Source organism: Thalia democratica, chromosome 9, assembly GCF_965202585.1.
Source record: "Thalia democratica chromosome 9, ktThaDemo2.hap1.1, whole genome shotgun sequence".
NCBI lineage: Eukaryota > Metazoa > Chordata > Thaliacea > Salpida > Salpidae > Thalia > Thalia democratica.
The window spans coordinates 38035286-38056155 of record NC_139173.1 but is presented as its reverse complement, the minus strand read 5'-3'; the positions used below and the strand labels follow the sequence as shown (position 1 = coordinate 38056155).

General features: G+C 24.0%; 9 non-coding genes across 9 annotated transcripts; 3 read left to right on the top strand and 6 right to left on the bottom strand.

Moving 5' to 3' along the window:
* Positions 1–21: 21 nt before the first annotated feature.
* On the bottom strand, positions 22–93 carry Trnaa-ugc (transfer RNA alanine (anticodon UGC)). The gene has a single exon. It is a non-coding gene; the product is annotated as a tRNA-Ala (tRNA).
* Positions 94–1680: 1587 nt separating this feature from the next.
* On the top strand, positions 1681–1752 carry Trnae-uuc (transfer RNA glutamic acid (anticodon UUC)). The gene has a single exon. It is a non-coding gene; the product is annotated as a tRNA-Glu (tRNA).
* Positions 1753–2456: 704 nt separating this feature from the next.
* Trnaf-gaa (transfer RNA phenylalanine (anticodon GAA)) lies at positions 2457–2529 on the bottom strand. The gene has a single exon. It is a non-coding gene; the product is annotated as a tRNA-Phe (tRNA).
* A 708-nt stretch (positions 2530–3237) lies between these two features.
* Trnaq-cug (transfer RNA glutamine (anticodon CUG)) lies at positions 3238–3309 on the bottom strand. The gene has a single exon. It is a non-coding gene; the product is annotated as a tRNA-Gln (tRNA).
* A 501-nt stretch (positions 3310–3810) lies between these two features.
* Positions 3811–3883, top strand: Trnar-ucu (transfer RNA arginine (anticodon UCU)). The gene has a single exon. It is a non-coding gene; the product is annotated as a tRNA-Arg (tRNA).
* Positions 3884–3889: 6 nt separating this feature from the next.
* Positions 3890–3971, top strand: Trnal-aag (transfer RNA leucine (anticodon AAG)). Its single transcript has one exon. It is a non-coding gene; the product is annotated as a tRNA-Leu (tRNA).
* A 656-nt stretch (positions 3972–4627) lies between these two features.
* On the bottom strand, positions 4628–4699 carry Trnae-uuc (transfer RNA glutamic acid (anticodon UUC)). The gene has a single exon. It is a non-coding gene; the product is annotated as a tRNA-Glu (tRNA).
* A 1220-nt stretch (positions 4700–5919) lies between these two features.
* Trnaa-ugc (transfer RNA alanine (anticodon UGC)) lies at positions 5920–5991 on the bottom strand. The gene has a single exon. It is a non-coding gene; the product is annotated as a tRNA-Ala (tRNA).
* An 846-nt stretch (positions 5992–6837) lies between these two features.
* On the bottom strand, positions 6838–6910 carry Trnaf-gaa (transfer RNA phenylalanine (anticodon GAA)). The gene has a single exon. It is a non-coding gene; the product is annotated as a tRNA-Phe (tRNA).
* Positions 6911–20870: the final 13960 nt, after the last annotated feature.

Below are 20870 nucleotides of genomic sequence, written 5' to 3'. Positions count from 1 at the left end.
TGAAATTATTTAATAAAGGCGTGGAGACGCCGGGGATCGAACCCGGGGCCTCAAACATGCAAAGCTTGCGCTCTACCACTGAGCTACGTCCCCACTTGTCAAATTAATACTTGTACTGTTTATATACAAATAATTCGCTTGACAAGTGTTTTTAGTAAAGCTGTAAACATATTTGAATTTTGATATACAATTTCTAAGTTCATAACATTTAAATAAAACTTAAAGAGAATTTCAATTTTGGTTTAAATGTTAGTATAAATGGACTTCTTACAATTTTTTTTTCAAATTTTAAACTCTTAGTTATATATCTATTTATAATTGAAAAAACATTTTTCAAGTTTTTTCGTGTGCTGTTATTAGTAGTACAAAACCTCTTTTCAAAAGCCTCTTCTATATTTTCTGCCAAGATTGTTTAGGTTGTACATCTACTTTAAGCTAGTGGACTATTAGCTTCATTTTTCATTAATGTTTTAAACGTAATGAAAACAAATGGGATGTATTTCCATCCATGTGACCGATCTAATACTGAAAAGTTGTATAGAGGAGAAGCTGTTGAGCAGAGTTTCTTAAAAAAAGTAAGTTATGTTCTTTTTTTTTTACTGTATAATGTACTCTAGTTTTGATAGATACATATTTATTCAGATTGTTGACAGTAAAGCTTTTTTTACCTTTTGTTGTAGAAATTTTGTTTGTTTTACCTTTTTTGTCTTGAATATAGCGTTCGACGTTATCACTACGTTGGAATTGTTAGCAATGTTTCATTTATATTAAAAAAATAGTTAAATGTAGTTCTATAAACTATTTTGAAGATATAATTTGTTAACTGAAATGTTACATCTGCTTTTATAAAAAGAAAAAGAGTATTATATTGCCTAAAATAGCTTTACATTATCTTTAGATGTCATAAGATTACTGATATAAAAGTTATAGAAAATATTGTTTACGAGAAACTTAAAGATAGTTGATTATTATAAGAGTAAAACAACTTTTTATTCACATTTTCTTTTATAAATCAATGGGGTTATTTAAGTTGGTAGATTGTTATTTTTATATTGAAGGTTATACAAAATCAACTAAATGCTTCAGTATTGTTATTTGCAAGCTTTGCATGTTTGAGGCCCCGGGTTCGATCCCCGGCGTCTCCACGCCTTTATTAAATAATTTCATTTTTGTTATAAAGTTTTTGTGATTAATTTGATTTTTTATAATACTTTTAGGCAATTTAGCAATTTATTCAACTCTTTATACCTAATAAAAAGTTTTTTAAACTCTTTATAAGCATAGGGTATACAAGATATAAAACATTATTTTTATTATTTTTAAATTGTCGAAGGAAAAATGAAATAAAACTTTTAAGCTTTAACTAAGTGTCTAATGAAAAACTTAAACACTATAGTTAGCAGTAAAACATTTCGTTTTGTAGATAAAATGTATTTCAGTTACACTTTTATAATCTAGTACCATTAAGCTGTAGAAAAAGTGTGCAATAAAACTTACTTAAAAGAAAAAAATTTTACAAAACACTTTTAAACTACTTATATAAGTAACAAAAAAAAACGCAAAAGCTATCACCTTAAATGAAGATGAAATATTAAATCAAAAGTATGACAGCAGCTTTATTGTTGCGTCATAATGCTCAATTATGTATTAATAGTTGCAATAAAGCGACTGTCATCATAGTCCTACATGGTCTAGTGGTTAGGATTCCTGGCTTTCACCCAGGCGGCCCGGGTTCGATTCCCGGTGTAGGAACTTTTTTATGAATAAGTTTCTTCCTTATAAATTTATTCAGTTTTATTATACATTACGTATTTTTTGCACCTTTTTTGTATAATTATTTTCAAAAGTTTTTTATTTAATTTGACGTCATTTTTGCTACTTTTTTATAAAATTTATTTTAATTCAAAGTAAGAACATTCAAAAAAAACTTTTTGATGACTTCACTATGAAAAAAATTTAACAATTTTATACTTCAAAAGTTTCAAAAGCTAGGAATCCTATAAAAAAACCTACCGAATTTTAACTTCATTAAACGTAGTTTAAAATACAGTTAAAAAACATACTTATGCTAATACAGGGCTCGGCAGCCTTTGTAGCTCGCAGGCTAATTTTCTTCGGAAAAATTGCTCGCGGGCCGCAACATCTAGTAACAAACCTTCGAGGGCCACATTAATTCTAATAAAATTCTAGTAATCAGTAAAAAATATTATTTTTGATAAAAAAAATTTGATAAAATAAGCCATAACAGAGTACTAGTAAAGAGTATTTAGAGAATTAAAAGCCTAACTGTAAGTTTTTGTTACAATACCTTAAATTTTTAATGTTTTAAAATATTTTTTGCCGAAAAGGAACTGGCGGGATGCAGATTTTGACTTTGAGGGCCGCAGTTTGTCGACCCCTGTACTAATACTTATGGTTTTACTTTTGAACCAAACTTATACCATTACAATAAAAAATGCCTCGACCCGGGATTGAACCAGGGACCTTCAGATCTTCAGTCTGACGCTCTCCCGACTGAGCTATCGAGGCAACTGTTGACAAAAACATTTAAGCGTTTATATAAGGACAGTTACTATTGTGTTTAGTCAACAAAATTGCAGTTTAATTATGCGTTTCTAAAACAATAGTACTATTTGAATCAGTTTATGCCAATGAGCTTAGTTAAGCTGTACAAATTTATATATTGAATTTTTAAGGATTGTTATTTTACATAGCTAATAATTTAGTAATACTAAACATAGTGCTTTACTAAAAAACAGAACGCTGACCAACAAAAAAGACACAAAAGTAGAAAACAGCTGAAAACGAAAAGTGGCAGCAACTAGTTATAATAAACTATTAATTAACGTTTTTATGTATCTTAAAAAGTTTTTTAATTTTGAATTTATAGTTTGCAGTTATTATTTGTGTTTGAGTTACTTTAGTTGAACATCATTGCAAGCTGTTTAGTAATAAAAAAAGTAATCAGGGAAGTAATGTTTAAACTTTATTAATGGTAAGTTAGCTACAGAAACAACATAATTGGCTATACTGAACCTAAAACTTCAACACGGGTTTTAGTTTCAACAGCTAAAAGTCATCTTTAAATTGCTTGTAAATGTCAGTTTTTTTTTTATTTAGCACTTTATTGCAATGTAATGGATACTTATTATAAAGTTTTTACACTTTAAAGCAAGTATTCATAATAACAAAAAGTTAACTGATTAACAAAATGATATAAAACTTTAAATCAAAAGAAGGTCCTACCGAGACTTGAACTCGGATCACAGGATTCAGAGTCCTGTGTGCTAACCATTACACCATAGGACCGCACGCCTGAAAGCAAGTTAAAGCCTTTATAAACTTCACAATTTTTATATAAAGACAACCACTTGAGAAAAATTTACTTAAGATTTAAAAAATATTAAATAAAGCATATTTAATTAGATAGTTTATATAGTTAATTGTTTTTCTCTAATGTCTTTAAACAATTTTAAGCATCATCTTTAAATACATACAATTTTAAGCATAATGTTTAAAATATTGAACTTACAACTTACTTATGCGCTTAACTAGAAACATTTTTTTAGCTGAATAACATTTGTGTTAGAGTTATAAATCTTTTGTCTGAAGGTAAAAATTGATCTGTTTTGTTTTAAGTAGCTACACTACAGCTTATAAAATTAACAATTACTTTTTGTTTACTTAATCGTTCTATAAAGCACTGCAAAATGTTTTAAACCAACGCATAAGTTATAACGTTAGCTTAACTATGACGTAACAATCAGCTTGCTGAACTTTATAAATCGTAACATGCCCTCACTTCCAAGCGTCTCCGTAGCGCAATGGATAGCGCGCTGGACTTCTAATCCAGAGGTTCCGGGTTCGAGTCCCGGCGGAGATGTGACTGGGTAGCATGGCCGAGCGGTCTAAGGCGCTGGATTAAGGCTCCAGTCTCTTCGGAGGCGTGGGTTCGAATCCCACTGCTGCCATTCTTTTTATAGTTTTGTACCACCTTATACTTAATGTTAAAAATGAAAATAGCTTACCTGTAAGTTTTGTCCTATTAAAATATCCTTACCAAATTATACTAACGTTTTCTCATTTATAAACAGGATATCAGTTATCTATAGTTTTTCATATAGCTTACAATTTAGTACTGTTTTAGAAAAATATTTAAAAGCATATTACCAAGAGAGCTTCCAAGTAATTTTAAACTTTTGTTCCGAAATATTAATTTATTTAAACAGTTTTAAAACTATCTAAAATCTGAAAGTGTTCAATAAAGATTTCTACTTCAATTAAAATTTGTCAACATTGGTTATTTAAACTATCCACGTTACCTTCAATCAAAATAGATTCTTTACATTATCTCTACGGGTTTTTACATAACAACTAATCTTTACATTTTCCTTTTGTGTTCGTTACTTCATTTATACTTTTCGCAATAGTTATATATGTGTTCGTTAGCTTTACAAATTTATGTGTTCTTTACCTTATTATCTGTGTTCGTTTCCACATTTAAATTCATTTGCTATCTAACATACTGGTTAAATAAAATCTTAACTAAATTTTATATCTACTTAGGAAAAATAAATACATTAAAGTAGTTCAAATTGTATAAAACGAATTTATTGATATAAAAATGTTCCTACACCGGGAATCGAACCCGGGCCGCCTGGGTGAAAGCCAGGAATCCTAACCACTAGACCATGTAGGACTGTGATAGCATCTGCTTTTTTGCGTTTATATATTTGCAATAACACACCACAAACAGTACAAGTTTTCATTTCTCTTTACTTGCTTTATCACAGCTATATAGTAGTAATAAGTTAACAAAAGCTTTTATACATTAAAAACGCACAAGTTAATGTTATAATGTAATTGTTAAAGTTTTACAAAGATTTAAAATAGTTTCTAAATTTTATTTTAAATACTAGTTTTTGATTTTTTTAAATATTTATAAACTAATTACAATCAATAAAAGATTTAAAACTTTATATTTTTGATTAGTGTTTAGGTTTTTACTAATTAAACAAATTAGTATAAGTAAAGATTTTTTAATTAAGCTGATTTTATATTTAACACTATTTAAAAAAGCTTGGTTAAAAGCTGTAAGTGTTGTACAAAGTTTTGACTTAATTTTATCACTTAAAAGAGCATTTCTTTTATACTAAGTAGTTTTATACTAAACATATGTTTGTACAAACTATGTTATAACTTTAAAGAGCTACATATGTCTCTGATTAAGAAAAACAAGTATTAATTGTTTTCGTATGTAGTTAGAGTCAAAGTTACATTTATTGCATATTAGCTCAATATTGTCCATAACTAAAGTGAAATAAATCATATAAACAATTTAAGTTTTTTAATTTTTATATAGTAAAAGCATTTAAAGGCTTAAAATTTATTTGCAACATTTAAAGCACAACCCTAAAAATTAAAACTATAAAGAAAATTTATATATCTTATAATTAAAGTAAAATTATGATTTATTACTTTTGATTATATAAATAAAGTAGTCTATAAAAAAATTTGCGAACTAATTCTGTCATAAGTAAAACTAAACTAAAAGTTTTATAAAATACTACAAGTTAGTTAAATAGCATAATAAATATAAACTTTTAACTCATTATAAATCTTTATTTATTAAAAATATGACAACATTGGTTGCATTTAATAAAAGTAGTATATATTTACTTAAGTGTAAAACTTTTTTATTTAAAACAAGTTGTAAAACTGACAAAATTACTAAAATTCATTGCTTAAAAAAGTTAAAAAACTTATAATAAACTTTATTTTACCATATATTACTTAACATTAAAATGTTATACACGATTTACTTCAAAAATTGTAAAAAAGTTAAATTATTTCGTTTAAGACTAAAAAATTACTTTTTATAACTAGCATGAAAACTAAAATAAAATTTATGAAAAAGCGTGGAGACGCCGGGGATCGAACCCGGGGCCTCAAACATGCAAAGCTTGCGCTCTACCACTGAGCTACGTCCCCACTTGTTAAGTTACAGTTTGTAGCGTTTATAAACCTATAAATACGTTCTGACTCTATCACTTGTATGGTTGAGCTTGTAAGTATAAATACTTAAGTGAGAAGGTTTTTGTTTTTATTATAGATAATCTATACGCTTATTTATGTTCGAAGGTTTATGATGTTAATACCGATAAATTTCCTGATTAAAAAAATTATTCAAAAAATGTCAAAACATACGTCACATGACAATAAATTGAACAATTTTACAAAAATAACGAAAAAATTGTTTTACTAAATAAATTATACAAAAAAGTTGAATAAATATACGTCATTCAAATAAAAATGAACGATTTTACAAAAATAACGAATAAATTTATTTTATCAACTATGTAATTTATATAAAAAAGTTAAACAAATATAAGCCACTTGAAAAACTTTACAAAAATTATGATTAAATAGAGCTTTACAAAAAAATTGTACAAAAAATTTATAAGAATAAACAAAAATTAAGAAATTTACAATAAGTTACCCTTAAAAAGACTCACTCTTTCATAAGTGTGTTTATCGGTGTTTAAGCTTAGGATACCCATAGAAAAAAAACAGACTCATTAAAAGTTTTACATTAAGATAAATATTAATTCACTTACAACTATACCCTTTGGAGTTTACTATAATGACATCAAAACAAGAAAGCCTATAACCAATTAACAATCATTACGTCATATACGATTAGACAAATATTTGTACTTTCATAGAGGTTATGTATAAACGATTGTATTTTACAAGCTTGATTTAAACGTAGTTTTAGTTTTCCCCTCCTTTTTAGCAAACTCCTTTACCCTCATATTGTCCTCATTATAAAAAAGATGCCTCGACCCGGGATTGAACCAGGGACCTTCAGATCTTCAGTCTGACGCTCTCCCGACTGAGCTATCGAGGCTGATGTTGTTTGCTATGCACCAGCGCTTATAAACTAAAATATAGCGTTCAATGCAGTTCAAACTGATTTTGAGTTCTCAAATCAATGCTAGTAACAAAAAAAAAAACGAATACAAAACATTGATGATTATTCTTACAAAACGTTTATATATTTATAAACTATGCGTTTTGTTGTTAAGTGATTGTTTGTATTGAAGTTTCATAACAGATAATTGCTTTTGTTAGCAAACTTAATAGTTTTTACTTACTAATCAGAATAGTTAAAAAAGAATTAAAAGTGATTAACTTGTTGACGTTTCTAAAGTTATTAGTGTTTTATTTAAAAAAAATATATATATACTTCAAAGTTAAAAACTAAACTTTTGCATAAAAATTTATTATTTATTATTTTTAAAACAATTAAGTTTATATTTTAATTCTTTTTTATACATTATTAGTAGTATGTATATATATGTTCAACTATGTGGAAATACTAAACAGTTTTATTGTTTTTATGAAACATATGTTCTGTTTTTTCAAATTCGATTTTTTGAAATAGATTATACAATTCTATGTAGATTTATCCATTACTAATAGTTTAGTAAAAAATATAAAATTAAAAACTTAACAATGAAGTTTAAATTTTTTGAAATAAAAAAGTTACTTTTATGTAAAACGTTTAATTTTTGTATATACACAATACAACTGTAATATTCTAAATAATACTTACAACATAAAAATAGACTCATAATTCAAAACAAAATCGAAAATTTTACAGCATAAGACAACAGTGACAGTCTTAAAAAGAACAAAAGTTAATTTATAGGAATTAATAAAACTTATGAAGTAGTTTGAAAAGTTTAACTATGACAATAGTGTAAGTATTTCTTTATTTTACATTATACTGACTTAGGAATGTAGAGACGCCGGGGGTCGTACCCAGGGCCTCAAACATGCAAAGCTTGCGCTCTACCACTGAACTATGTCCCCACTCGTAGATTTACAATAAGTTGTGTTTATAAATTAAAATTGTATGGTAAGTGTAGTGTAGTTGCATGGTATATTAGTTTGTAACTTTACTTTCACTTTGACTTTAGGACAACTTTTCAAGTGCATCATATATGCTTTTCTGTTAGTAAGTAAAAAATATTTATATAGTGGACTATTTAAGTTTCTTGAAACAATACTGAAATATGAAAGTGTCGTGTAAAAATAACATAAAACATAATAGTTTAATCTATACTTATACAAAAAATTTAACTGTTTTACAAATTACATTTACATGCTTCAGATTGAAAAGAATAATCAAAAGAATGTACAAAAATAAAATCAGATTACTCTGTCATAAAATGTTAAGTGTGATTGAAAATAACAAAATACTTTAAAAAAGTTTAAATATTGTGTTGTATAGATATATCAAAATTTCAACATAGTTTAAATTTGTAATTATATATTTTGGTATAAAATTCTCTTATAAAAACTGTAAGCTTCTAAAACAAACATTGCAAATAAATTATAATACTGACTTTATAACTTTATTTAATTCAAACTTAAAATAAATAGTCATAAAAAATTAACAATATATTGTCATGGCTTAACCTTAAAATTTTTTTTTAAATTGTACATTAGTATCTACAGATTTATTAAAACAAATTAATCTTTAACTTGAATTATAAATTTTATGAATACTTTTTGATATAAGTAATGGTTTGGTTAATATTAGCTTTTATTCAAGAAATTAACAATAATAACTAAATAAACTACGTAATGCAGAACTAAAGCAAATTGTTGTAGCAATTAACAATGTATAAGTATTTTCGAAATAATTAAAATAAATTCAAATTGATAATTAAAACATACATAATGTGAATTCAAAATAAGTTAGGTTTATTTACTAAAGAAAAAGTTTTTTGTCTTTAAGAAGTATATAAGTTCTAAGTTTAATATAAAAAACAATAAATTGTTTTGAATATTCATTTAATTGTTATCTACATTAGCATGTTTTATACATAAAACTAATTAGCAGTAGTGAAACTTAACATAGTTGTATTGTATACTTACTTTATATAGTAACTTTATAATGATTTTATCTGATAAACAACTTACTTTATGATGATGTGCCTGAAAACACTTAACTTACATAAAATGTCTTTTTTATGTAATATGTTTTCTATGTCATCTAAGTGGAACTTAAGTGCTTTAAATGCCGATCATAATAGGAAGTTTATGAAAGCTTTCGAAAGGTACTCAAATTACAACATTTAAAAACAAGTAAAACAAAAAAAAATCTAATTAAAAATAACACCAGTATGTAATAAAATCTATTGTATTAACTCTTAGCAAAGAAAAATTTTACAATACTTTGCTAAACTAGATAAAAAAACTATAACTCCCAAAATCACTGAACTGCAACTAAATACTTTCAATGTCAATTGTTAGAAATTTGTAAAAACCACTCATAAATACTTATTATAAAACATGTATCCATCGTTTACTTATGAAAACTTTATATACAACCAAGGTGCTAACCGATGTGCTTTACCGAAAGTAAGATGAAGTTTTTTTCACATGAAACTAGTGTTGTATGTTTTTAGATTTTACAAGTTAAAAAACAAAAAGTGTTAGTACAAAACCTAAGTTATCAATACAAAAATGTTTAAAACTTAATAAGCTTAGAAATATACAAAAGCAGTAATTAAAGTGTTTATGAAGTATTTCATAAATACCTAAACCACAAAACTTACTATTAGTTATTTCAAAAAAAATTCTACAGCTATACCAAAATAACTTAATTTGCAAATATAAAATCAGATTTAGATTAGTTTATAACATTTGATTTGTATGTTTATGTTTGTTAAAATTAAAGTTAAAAATTAAAATATATTTTTTACATTAAATTTCAACAGTTTTTAGATTAAGTAATCTTAATATTTTCAAGTTGAATTTTAATAAATTTTTTGAGTTTAAAGTTTCACATAGTGACAAATAAATAATAAATAAAAAAACTACATCAAACTGTTCTTCTATTGTAATAAGAAACAGTAGGCAATATCTTTTTTCTAAAGCATATCTTTCTTAATAAAACTTAAAAATCTCTTATCTAGCTTTTTAAACGTCGAGAAAAAATAAACAAAGTTTGAAAAAAGATTTGAACTAAAAACTAAAAAAAAACTTATAGTTTAGCAAAAATGTTGATAAAGTCTTTTTAGTTATGAATATAAAAAATCATATGACATCAAATAATTATACTATGATATGCTTGTTTAAAAACAAAATTTATAATCTTGGATTTAATAATTTCTAATATTTGCTATAATTTAAATTCTTTATTTGAAATAGTTACCACAATTGAGTGATTAAATGGCATGTTTAATTTAAAAATTACTTTAGAATGCATAAGTGGTGTTCTAGTACTTAATTGTGAGAAAACTGATAAAAGTTATATTAAATTTTACATTTAAACAAGTTTGACTAGAATAAAGTCATGTTATTTTTTTTAACAAACAATTCTGTAAATTAAAAATACTTAAAGTATAATAAAGAATTACTTTCATTAAAATTATGCTTATTTTCTGCTAGTTTCCTACAAGCTACAAAGTTTTTTTACATAAATAAAGATTAAATAAAGTTATGCAAAGAATATAATTATAGCTTAAAAATGTTTTTTAACATAAAAAAACAAAAAAAAACTAAAACTTCTAACTCAGAACTTTAAAAATTAATTTGAGTTTTTATGAAAAACTAAATCATTAAAAAGCCTGGTCTTAAACCCAGAAGTTTTGATATAAATGATTAATAACGTAAATTTGTTTTTCTGAAATAATTCAATACACTTGAAAACATTTAGTTTTTTTTTTTGTTTTTCGAACAAAATTGCAAAGAATTTATATTTAATTTGGTAAAATGTTGTACGAAAACGTTTTTTGGTTTCAAAAACGCTGTAAATTTTGTTTACTAAAACAAATAATAATATACATCAATAACTTTTGTTATTATATCTCATATAATTTTATTAAATTTTTTGATTTTATATTTATGCAATATGGTTATGAGTTGTTTTTATTTTTATACTATGTCAAATAAAGTGACTTAAATTTAAAAACTAATATCTTGGAGTTTTATTTTTAAAAAGTCAATAACAATTTTTTAAAGTTGATTTTTATTTAGACTAAGATATTTATTTAGATTTATTATAAGGATTGTTTATAAGTTGTTTTGTTTGAACAATAAAAATAACTAAAAATTTTTAAATAAAAAGTTTTTTATTATCTATAACTTCGATAAGTAGTTGATTTCAATAAAAAAGTCAATTTGAATTTACAATGATAAAGATAGAACTTAGTTAAAGGAGTCAGTTAAAAAACAAACTAAAAAGTAATTGAAGTTAAAAACTTAAACAAAAAGTGGTGAACCACATAGAGTAAAAACAATAAACGATATTTAAAGCAAAACAATAATAAATACATCAACATTTGGTTAACAAGCTTTGCACTTAAATAACTTCGTTACAAAATTCACGCAGTTAAGTTTTCTTTGTTGATTTGTAACAAAAAGTAAAACTTGGTTTGACCTTACAATATTTAGTTCACTTGAAAATAAGCTTGCCAATTTTTGAGAGCTTATTCAAATTTGAAATCAACTTTGTCTACAGCTTATAAACATGTTGTATAACTTTTGATACCTTGCCGACTTTTTATTAAAACGGCAGTCTCTGTGAAAAGTAGTAATAATCTGATTATAGAAAGCTGTTACGACGCCTATTGAACTGATAATACTATTGAAGAGCTTATATATTTGCTATAACTGGCAATAATCGGGTTATAAATACTATATTTTTAGTTTATGTAAACATATGATATACATATTTTTTAATTTTAGCTTAAACAACATATTTTGTTTATTTCTACTTTATTACACTAAGGTAGCTTATAAAACTTAAACTTTTTTTTATAAACTCCAAAAGACAACTAAAACAAAAAATTATACCTTTTATGCTACATGTGAATGTTTAAAAGATTTGAAGGAAATAAAATAAATTTTTTAAAATTCTAATATAATAATCTAATAGTAAGAAATAATGCTTTTAATTACTATAAAGTGACTAATTGTTTTGTTCGAGTTTAAAAACGAAAAACACGAACAAAACCTTAAATATTATATAGAATGCAAATTTAGTTTTATTTATAAACTTTAAATAACCTCACCCTTTAAGCAACTTATGTGTACTAATAACATACTTAAATGGTATTTTATTATGGCACAAAATAAGTCGTTTATGTTCAAAACAGGCTAAAATATGTTTATGTTTGCACAGATTAAGTTTTATTGACTGTTTTTAAAAAAAAAGTCAAAATATAAACTCAGTTAGGGATTAAGCCGTCCACATTAATATGTATTCAAAACAAGCTTTGAAGATTTTTGTTGTGTAAACGCTTTTAAGTATTAATATAACATAATTGTATATATTATAGCGGACTAAAATGCCTAACACTGTTTTGGTAAAAATAAAGGTTGTAATAATACGATAATTTTAAACATAGTTTTTAATCTTAAAAAATTAAACAAAAGTTATCAATACAAAAATGTTAAAAACTTAATAAGCTTAGAAATATACAAAAGCAGTAATTAAAGTGTTTATGAAGTATTTCATAAATACCTAAACCACAAAACTTACTATTAGTTATTTCAAAAAAAATTCTACAGCTATACCAAAATAACTTAATTTGCAAATATAAAATCAGATTTAGATTAGTTTATAACATTTAATTTGTATGTTTATGTTTGTTAAAATTAAAGTTAAAAATTAAAATATATTTTATACATTAAATTTCAACAGTTTTTAGATTAAGTAATCTTAATATTTTCCAGTTGAATTTTAATAAATTTTTTGAGTTTAAAGTTTTACATAGTAACAAATAAATAATAAATAACAAAACTACATCAAACTGTTCTGCTATTGTAATAAGAAATAGTAGGCAATATCTTTTTTCTAAAGCATATTTTTCTTAATAAAACTTAAAAATCTCTTATCTAGCTTTTTAAACGTCGCGAAAAAATAAACAAAGTTTAGAAAAAAGATTTGTACTAAAAACCTCTTCTAAAAAAACTTATATATTAGCAAAAATGTTGATAAAGTCTATTTAGTTATGAATAGAAAAAATCATATGACATCAAATAATTTTACCATGATATGCTTGTTTAAAAACAAAATTTATAAACTTGGATTTAATAGTTTCTAATATTTGCTATGATTTAAATTCTTTATATGAAATAGTTACCACAATTGAGAGATTAAAAGGCATGTTTTAAAAAATTACTTTAGAATGAATAAGTGGTGTTCTATAACTTAATTGTGAGAAAACTGATAAAAGTTATATTAAAGTTTACATTTAAACAAGTTTAACTGAAATAAAGTCATGTTATTTTTGTTAAGAAACAATTCTGTAATTTAAAAATACTTAAAGTTAAATAAAGAATTACTTTCATTAAAATTATGCTTATTTTCTGCTAGTTGCCTGCAAGCTACAATATTTTTTACATAAATAAAGATTAAACAAAGTTATGCGAAGATTATAATTATAGCTTAAAAATGTTATTTTAACATGAAAAACCAAAAAAAAACCAAAGCTCTTAATACATGGAACTATAAAAATTAATTTGAGTTTTTATGAAAAACTTAAGCATTAAAAAAACCTGGTCTTAAACCCAGAAGTTTTGATATAAATGATTAATAATGTAAATTTGTTATTCAGAAATAATTCAATACACTTGTAAACATTTAGTTTTTTTTTTGTTTTTCGAACAAAATTGCAAAGAATTTGTATTTAATTTGGTAAAATGTTGTACGAAAACGTTTTTTGGTTTCAAAAACGCTGTAAATTTTGTTTACTAAAACAGATAATAATATACATCAATAACTTATGTTATTACATTTTATATGGTTTTATTAAATTTTTTGATTTTATATATATGCAATATGATTATGAGTTGTTTTTATTTTTATACTAGATCAAATAAAGTGACTAATTTCTTGGAGTTTTATTTTTAGAAAGTCAATAAAAAATTTTTAAAGTTGATATTTATTTAGACTAAGATGTTTATTTATTTAGATTTATTATAAGGATTGTTTATAAGTTGTTTTGTTTGAACAATAAAAATAACTAGAAATTTTTAAATAAAAAGTGTTTTATTATATATAACTTCGATAAGTAGTAGATTTCAATAAAAAAATCAATCTGAATTTACAATGATAAAGGTAGAACTTAGATAAAGGAGTCAGTTAAAAAAACTAACTGAAAAGTAATTGAAGTTAAAAACTTAAACAAAAAGTGGTGAACCATATAGAGTAAAAACAATAAACGATATTTAAAGCAAAACAATAATAAATACGTCAACATTTGGTTAACAAGTTTTGCACTTCAATAACTTCGTTACAAAATTCACGCAATTAGGTTTTCTTTGTTGCTTTGAAACAAAATAATATTTGTTTTGACCTTTCGTTATAGAGTTCACTTAAAAATAAGCTTGCCAATTTCTGAGAGCTTATTGAATCTTCAAAGAAACTTTGTTGACAACTTATAAACATGTTGTAAAGTTTTATTATTTTGCCAAGTTTTTATTAAAACGGCTGTCTCTGTGAAAAGTAGTAATAATCTGATTATATAAAGCTGAAATGACGCCTTTTGAAGAGCTAATATTTTGAATAGCTAATATTTTGAAGTGATAGTATTATTGAAATGCTAATATACTTGCTATAACTGGCAATAACCGGTTTATAAATACTACTATTTTAAATTTACATAAACATATCATACCTTTATGTTATTTAAAACTTTAGTTTAAACCGGTAAATTTTTTTTTACTATTTTTACTTAGATGACTTATAAAACTTAGATGAAAATAGTTAAAACAATAGAACACAATTGACACCAAAATTAAGTTAAAAAAAAGTAAAACAAAATTTTAAAATAAGTGTTTTGGCAAACTTAACTGACAAACAACTAAACTTCGATTTCACTTTTATTAGTAAATATCATTATTTTAATTGTGTATACGTTTTTATTTTCCAATAAAACTCCATGTTATTAAATGTGACTTGGATATTATTAAAAATCATTAAACAAAGGTTAAATTAAAGTTTAAATTTAAATAAATTTGTTATAAAAATGTAACAACTAAGCTTTCATTTGTTAGAATCAGAAAACAAAAAGTCATGCAATAATAAAGAAATAACAAGCTTTGCTTTTCATTTAAATTATTAATAAAAAAAATAGTGCATTTAAACTTTTGTTGCTAAAAAAACTAAAATCGCTATTAAATGGCATGATGATTGATTACCTTTCGTTACAAATTCACTCTAACACAAAGCAGCAGAAATTATGGGATATTTTTAAGAAGTTCAAAGTAAATTTTGGGGGTTATAATTTTAAAGTTTTCAAACTTTTCCTGTTTTTGGTATGAAATGAACGAATAATCTGATTATAAGATCTCTAATAATGACCTTAAATCAGTATTTTTTTTGTAAAAATTGGTAGTATTTTTCAAGCAACAAAAACATTTACTCAATGTTTTAGGATACAAATTAACAACTGTTTAAAGAATATGATTATAACCTTAAAGTTAAATAACTAAGACATTTTCAATCTTTTTATTAAAACTTTATAAAAACAAATTTTTTACATCTAAGATTTCAAAATTTAAAGATAACTGAACAGATCTTTAAAAAAAGAAACTTCATGATCTAATGTAGAAAAAGAACATAATTTTATCCCAGTAAAATCACTAACTTTTTTGGGAACGGGTCTAAATTGCACGGAGACAAAATTGCACAAGGTTACTAAATTGTACAAAGTGACTCCACTGTACGAGAACAAAATTGCACGAGTGAACAAAATTGCACGAAGCCAAATTTGCACGAGGGCACAAAATTGCAAGAGGGAACAAAATTGCACGAAGACGACTTTGCACTAAGGGTCAATTTTGTACGAGTTAAATTTTTGCATGCGAGTAAAAAATACAGAAAAAAAAACAAACAGAAAAAAAAAAGATAATACAAAACTAAAAATTAATTTAAAATATAAATTAATGACCGAAAGTAAGGGTTAGGGGTAACAATTATAGTAAAAATAAAAATAAATAGTAAATTAAAAATAAAAGCTACCGTTTGAAAATTAGGGTTAGGGGTTAAAGTGATAGTAAAAAAAAATAGAAAAAAAGATAAAATAAAAATAAAATCAATAAAAAAACTTTACCTCGTGCAAAAGTGTCTTAGTGCAAAAGTATCTTCGTGCAATTTTGTGTAGTTGTGAATTTTTTTTCTCTCGTGCAATTCAGACAGCTACCCAAATTTTACAGTTGCGTTAAACAAGTTTAAAATAAAATTAAATAGTCAAACTTTAAAAAATATACCTTCTTTAGCCACTTATGTGTACTAATAACATACTTAAATGGTATTCTATTATGGCAAAAAATAGGGATTAAAGTTGTTTATGTTTAAAACAGGCTTAAATTTGTATGTGTTAGCACAAATTAAATTTTAATTACTGTTTTTGTGATACAAAGTCTAAAAATTAACTCAGTAAGGGATTAAACTGTAATAATATATATTCAAAACAAGCTTAAAAGATTTTGTTGGGCAAATGCTTTTAAGTATTTGTTATAAACTAAACATAATTGTGTATATTATAGCGTATTAAAATACCTAACACTGTTTTTGTAAAAGTATGCTAACTTCAAACATAATTTTTAATCTTTTATAGCAAAAAAACTTTAACGTACGTTTAAAAACTATATAATTTTTAAACTTACTGATTTGATTTTAATACTTTAAAGAACTTTTAAAAGCGAAGTAAACTTATATTTAAAAATATATTTGAAGTATGTTTTTAAACATAGTTTTTAACCCTTTAATTTAAAGTATTTCTAATACATTATCTTAATTTAAATATTTTTAGATCTTTTTATTATTATGAACAAGTTTTGTAGTTTATGGTACTTCTTAAATTCAATCTTCAAAAAAAAAATTACAATATTTTTGTCATAAATGTTCATAAATTTTTTTTATTACTGAAGTTTTCAGTACTTTTGTTTACTAATGTTTACAAATGACCTAGTTACAAAATTTTTGATGCTTGTGTGAAAGGTTAGAATGGCTTTTTAACAAAACTTTAAAACGTCACTAAGTTTTAAATGGGAACAAGTTTTATCTGTTTGTATTTATTTTTCGAGTAAAAAAAAAAATAATGTAATTAAAATTAACAATTATTTTATCAATAACATATTGAATATCCGAAGTTTAAACTAATAAATATTTGCAATAAGTTCTTTTCACGATTAATTAAAGAGGCTAACAAATATTCTTGAGTTTAATAACAAAATTACTTTACCTCGATGTAGAAAGCTTAAGTAAAAAAAAAACCTACAGCTTTTGGTGTACAGATTCTTTTGTTTTAAATACGCCGTGCTTTTTACAAAACTAAATCAAAAGGAGTTAGTATCACTTAAATTAAGTTAACTTATGTAAAATATTGACACCATAAAAGTTAAATTGTATTTTTAACAGCTCTGTTTTAATTAGCAACGTTAATATTTGAATAAGAAATGTTTAGAACATTTTAAAACTTGAACTGACGCTTGTGCTCACCTCTATACAAACAAAGAAAAATTAAATGATGTCTTTTGAAATTAATTTTTTCAGCTTAAATGTCTTTGCACTTAATTATTCTGTATTAACAAAATATGGAACAAATTTTTTTAAACAGACACGTAACATTTAAAGAATGAAATACTATCATTATATACACATAAAATCAAAACTAAGTACATACTTAAATTCCTACAAGAGTTATAAGTATCTAAAAATATCTGTCAGATAAAATTTTGTTTCAAACTTAATTAATAAGAACAATTTTACTTCAGTAAAAATTAACTAATTACTTAAATTATTATTTTTGAAATCATTTTAGTGTGAAATTTTTAAGCTTACTCGATTCTTAAATAAGTCTTAAAAGTTGAAAATAGTTTTTGTACAAAAAACTTTTGTTTTTAATTTGTTTTTGTGTCTGTAAACAGCATTGTGCCTTGTATAAAACCACTAAAGCTTTATGAGGTTTTGTAAATCTTTGTTACTTGTTTAATATCGAAATACCTATACATATGTATGTTCTTAAAAAATTTACATAACCATATCTGTAAAGGTATTGTGTTATTAGTGAAAAGTCTTTAAGTTGATTTAGTCAAACTTATATATGTTTATACATAGTATTTTAACATTTTGTTTTGTTTATGTGTGGTGTAAGAACAATTTTATATCTAATTTATAATGTTTGAAAGGTTTTGTAAACAAAAATACATTTTTGTTAATAAGAAAAACAGTTAAAGTGTTATATTTTAGCAAAACAAAAGTTAAATACGAAAGATCGAATAATGTACTTAAAATAAAAGGCATAATATTTTGTGATGTAATTTTTTACGCTTGAATTAAAAGGTTATATTCAAATTTTCTCCTTTGTTTGTTTTTGTCTATTTATTTTATTTACATTAAAGTCTATGCTGAGTTTACTGTCTGACTTGTAAACAGAGTTTCTTGATTGTTTATTAATACATAGATGTATTTTTTGCAATTCTACTTCATTTTTTTATAAAAATCTCTTATTAAAGCTAATGTGTTAGATTTATTACTTCAACTGACTTATATTGTGACTAGGTAAATTATAAGTTTGAGTTTAAAGTGTTTGGCTTGTTTTGTTTTTAATTTTACTTGAATAATTTTTTAAACTGAAGCTAAACTGTTTTAGTTTTATTGAAGAATAATTAGATGTGCGTAAAACATGCTCTTACTATAACTTATCATATAAATAATTGATTATTAAGGTACAAACAAAAAAATCAAAATCTATTTTATTTTCATCAAAATTGTCTATTTAAAACATTAGTATTGCTTGATTTATTCATGTTGAACACGCTTCTACTAATGGCGATAGAGAGACATTTTTAATTTGAACTTCTCTTTTGGCGCCAAACGTCTCTCTTGTTTTTAAAATTTTTTCATAAAGCTCTCTCTTATTTATACAGCATCAGTTTTATGTTTACAAAGTTTTTGTTTGTGTTGAAGCTGTAAGCAAGTTTGTAGCAACTAAAAATCTATATAAATTTTATTTAGATAAAATATTAGTTTTGTTTAAAACATTTTATTTAAGAATAAAAACAACTTAACATGTTTTTCAGTATTAGTTGTATTAAAAAATATGTGCTGTGATTTTTTTCGTCTTTGTAAAACCAAACTGTTATTTTAATTTCGAGAAAAAAAAACTCTTTTGTTTGGGTAAACTTTTTTGAGCTTATTTTTTTTCAAGATAAATCAAAATCAGTTTATAGTTTTTATTACTAAATATTTTATTTACTAGTTTTACCTAAGTTCCAACCATAAAAAGAGACATCTTAAAAATTTTTAAATATTTATCAGTAATTTAAACAGTTTATTTTACTTTTTTATAAAATTTAAAACATGTTTCTTTGCTTAAATATCGAAAGTTTAGTATTCATATTAGTATTTAAAAGTACTTCAAAGTAAATAAATTGATACATGTACGTAAAGTTTTACTTTTTTAGCCTAAAATAAAAACTACGTAAGAATTTATTAGTTTTTTATGTACCAAATTTAATTAATTACGTAGATGCTCTGCAAATAGGTTGTTTTTCTTGTAAAACTGCTTGTTAATTTGTAGTAGTTACTTTGTCTGTCTACTTAAAATTTTTACTGTTGATGATTAAACTTACTTCAAACTCACACTCTTTTATTATCTAAAATATTGATAATTTTGCTCCATATCTTTTAAAAGTATTTCTACATATATTTTTTGAGATTGCTAAATTTGTTACGTTTTTATTAAGCTTTTTTCTACAAATTATTTCGAACACAGTTTCTATGCTTTAAATTTAAAGTGTTTTTGAAATTATAAAACTTTTATTTTTGACTATAAAGCTAATTTCAATAATTTTAAAAAATAGATATGCATTAAAACATTTAAAAAGTAACTATAAATTTTAAGTAAGTAAACACTTACTAACTAGTTTGAAAATTGCTTTGTTTAAATATCAAAGTCGTGCTCATTTATAAATCGCATAGCTAAATGAACTCAAATTTTCAGTTTTTATTTTACACATTGATAAATAAATCAAAAAGAGCTTTATCTTTTTTAAAATCAAAGCTTTTCTTAACAGAAACAGACTTTTGCAGTAAGAAAGTTTATTATAGTTTTATATGTTCCATATAATTGCTTTAGTTTTCCGGCTTTTTTATACAACACATGCTATTTATTGCCAATAATTGCTCTTAACAGGAATCTGGTTTACAAGACTAATAAACACTTTCATTTTCCTGCTGTTGTATAAGATTATTTGAAATATAAAATTAGTATTTATCAGATTTCAAATAACAGTAATTTAAACTTTTTCTTCCTATGTAAGCTTAAATGTATTGTTTCTCTGTATTATAATTCTTGTTAATATTGAGAGCTACTAATAAACTTCTAGTACTTCCGATAGTGAACATATATTTTGCCATGTCCAAGATTTGTAGTTTTGGACAGGAAGTTGTTTTAAATAATGATATTTTCTTATGTAAACTTGACTAAAACATTTGTTAACACATTGGAAGATAAAAGTTTAAATAAATTGAAGAAAAAATGTGAATTAATAGCTATAAGTAAATTAATATTTTAATATTTATTAAGTTACTGAAGTTTATTTTTTTATACTTTTCTTTTGTATTTTAGTTAAATAACCAGACTTCCTAAAATTGTTATTTAACAGCAGTTTATTTGTTTTGATGTTTGTTTTAGATAAAGTTACTAAGTTTTCAATATTCTGTTAACAGGTATTATAGCTACCAAGGTTTAAAATGTTCTTCTTTTATGTTTCGAGTTTTCAGACTTTCATTAAGTATTAATACGGCTTCCTTTTTTATCTTTTTGTTAAAATTT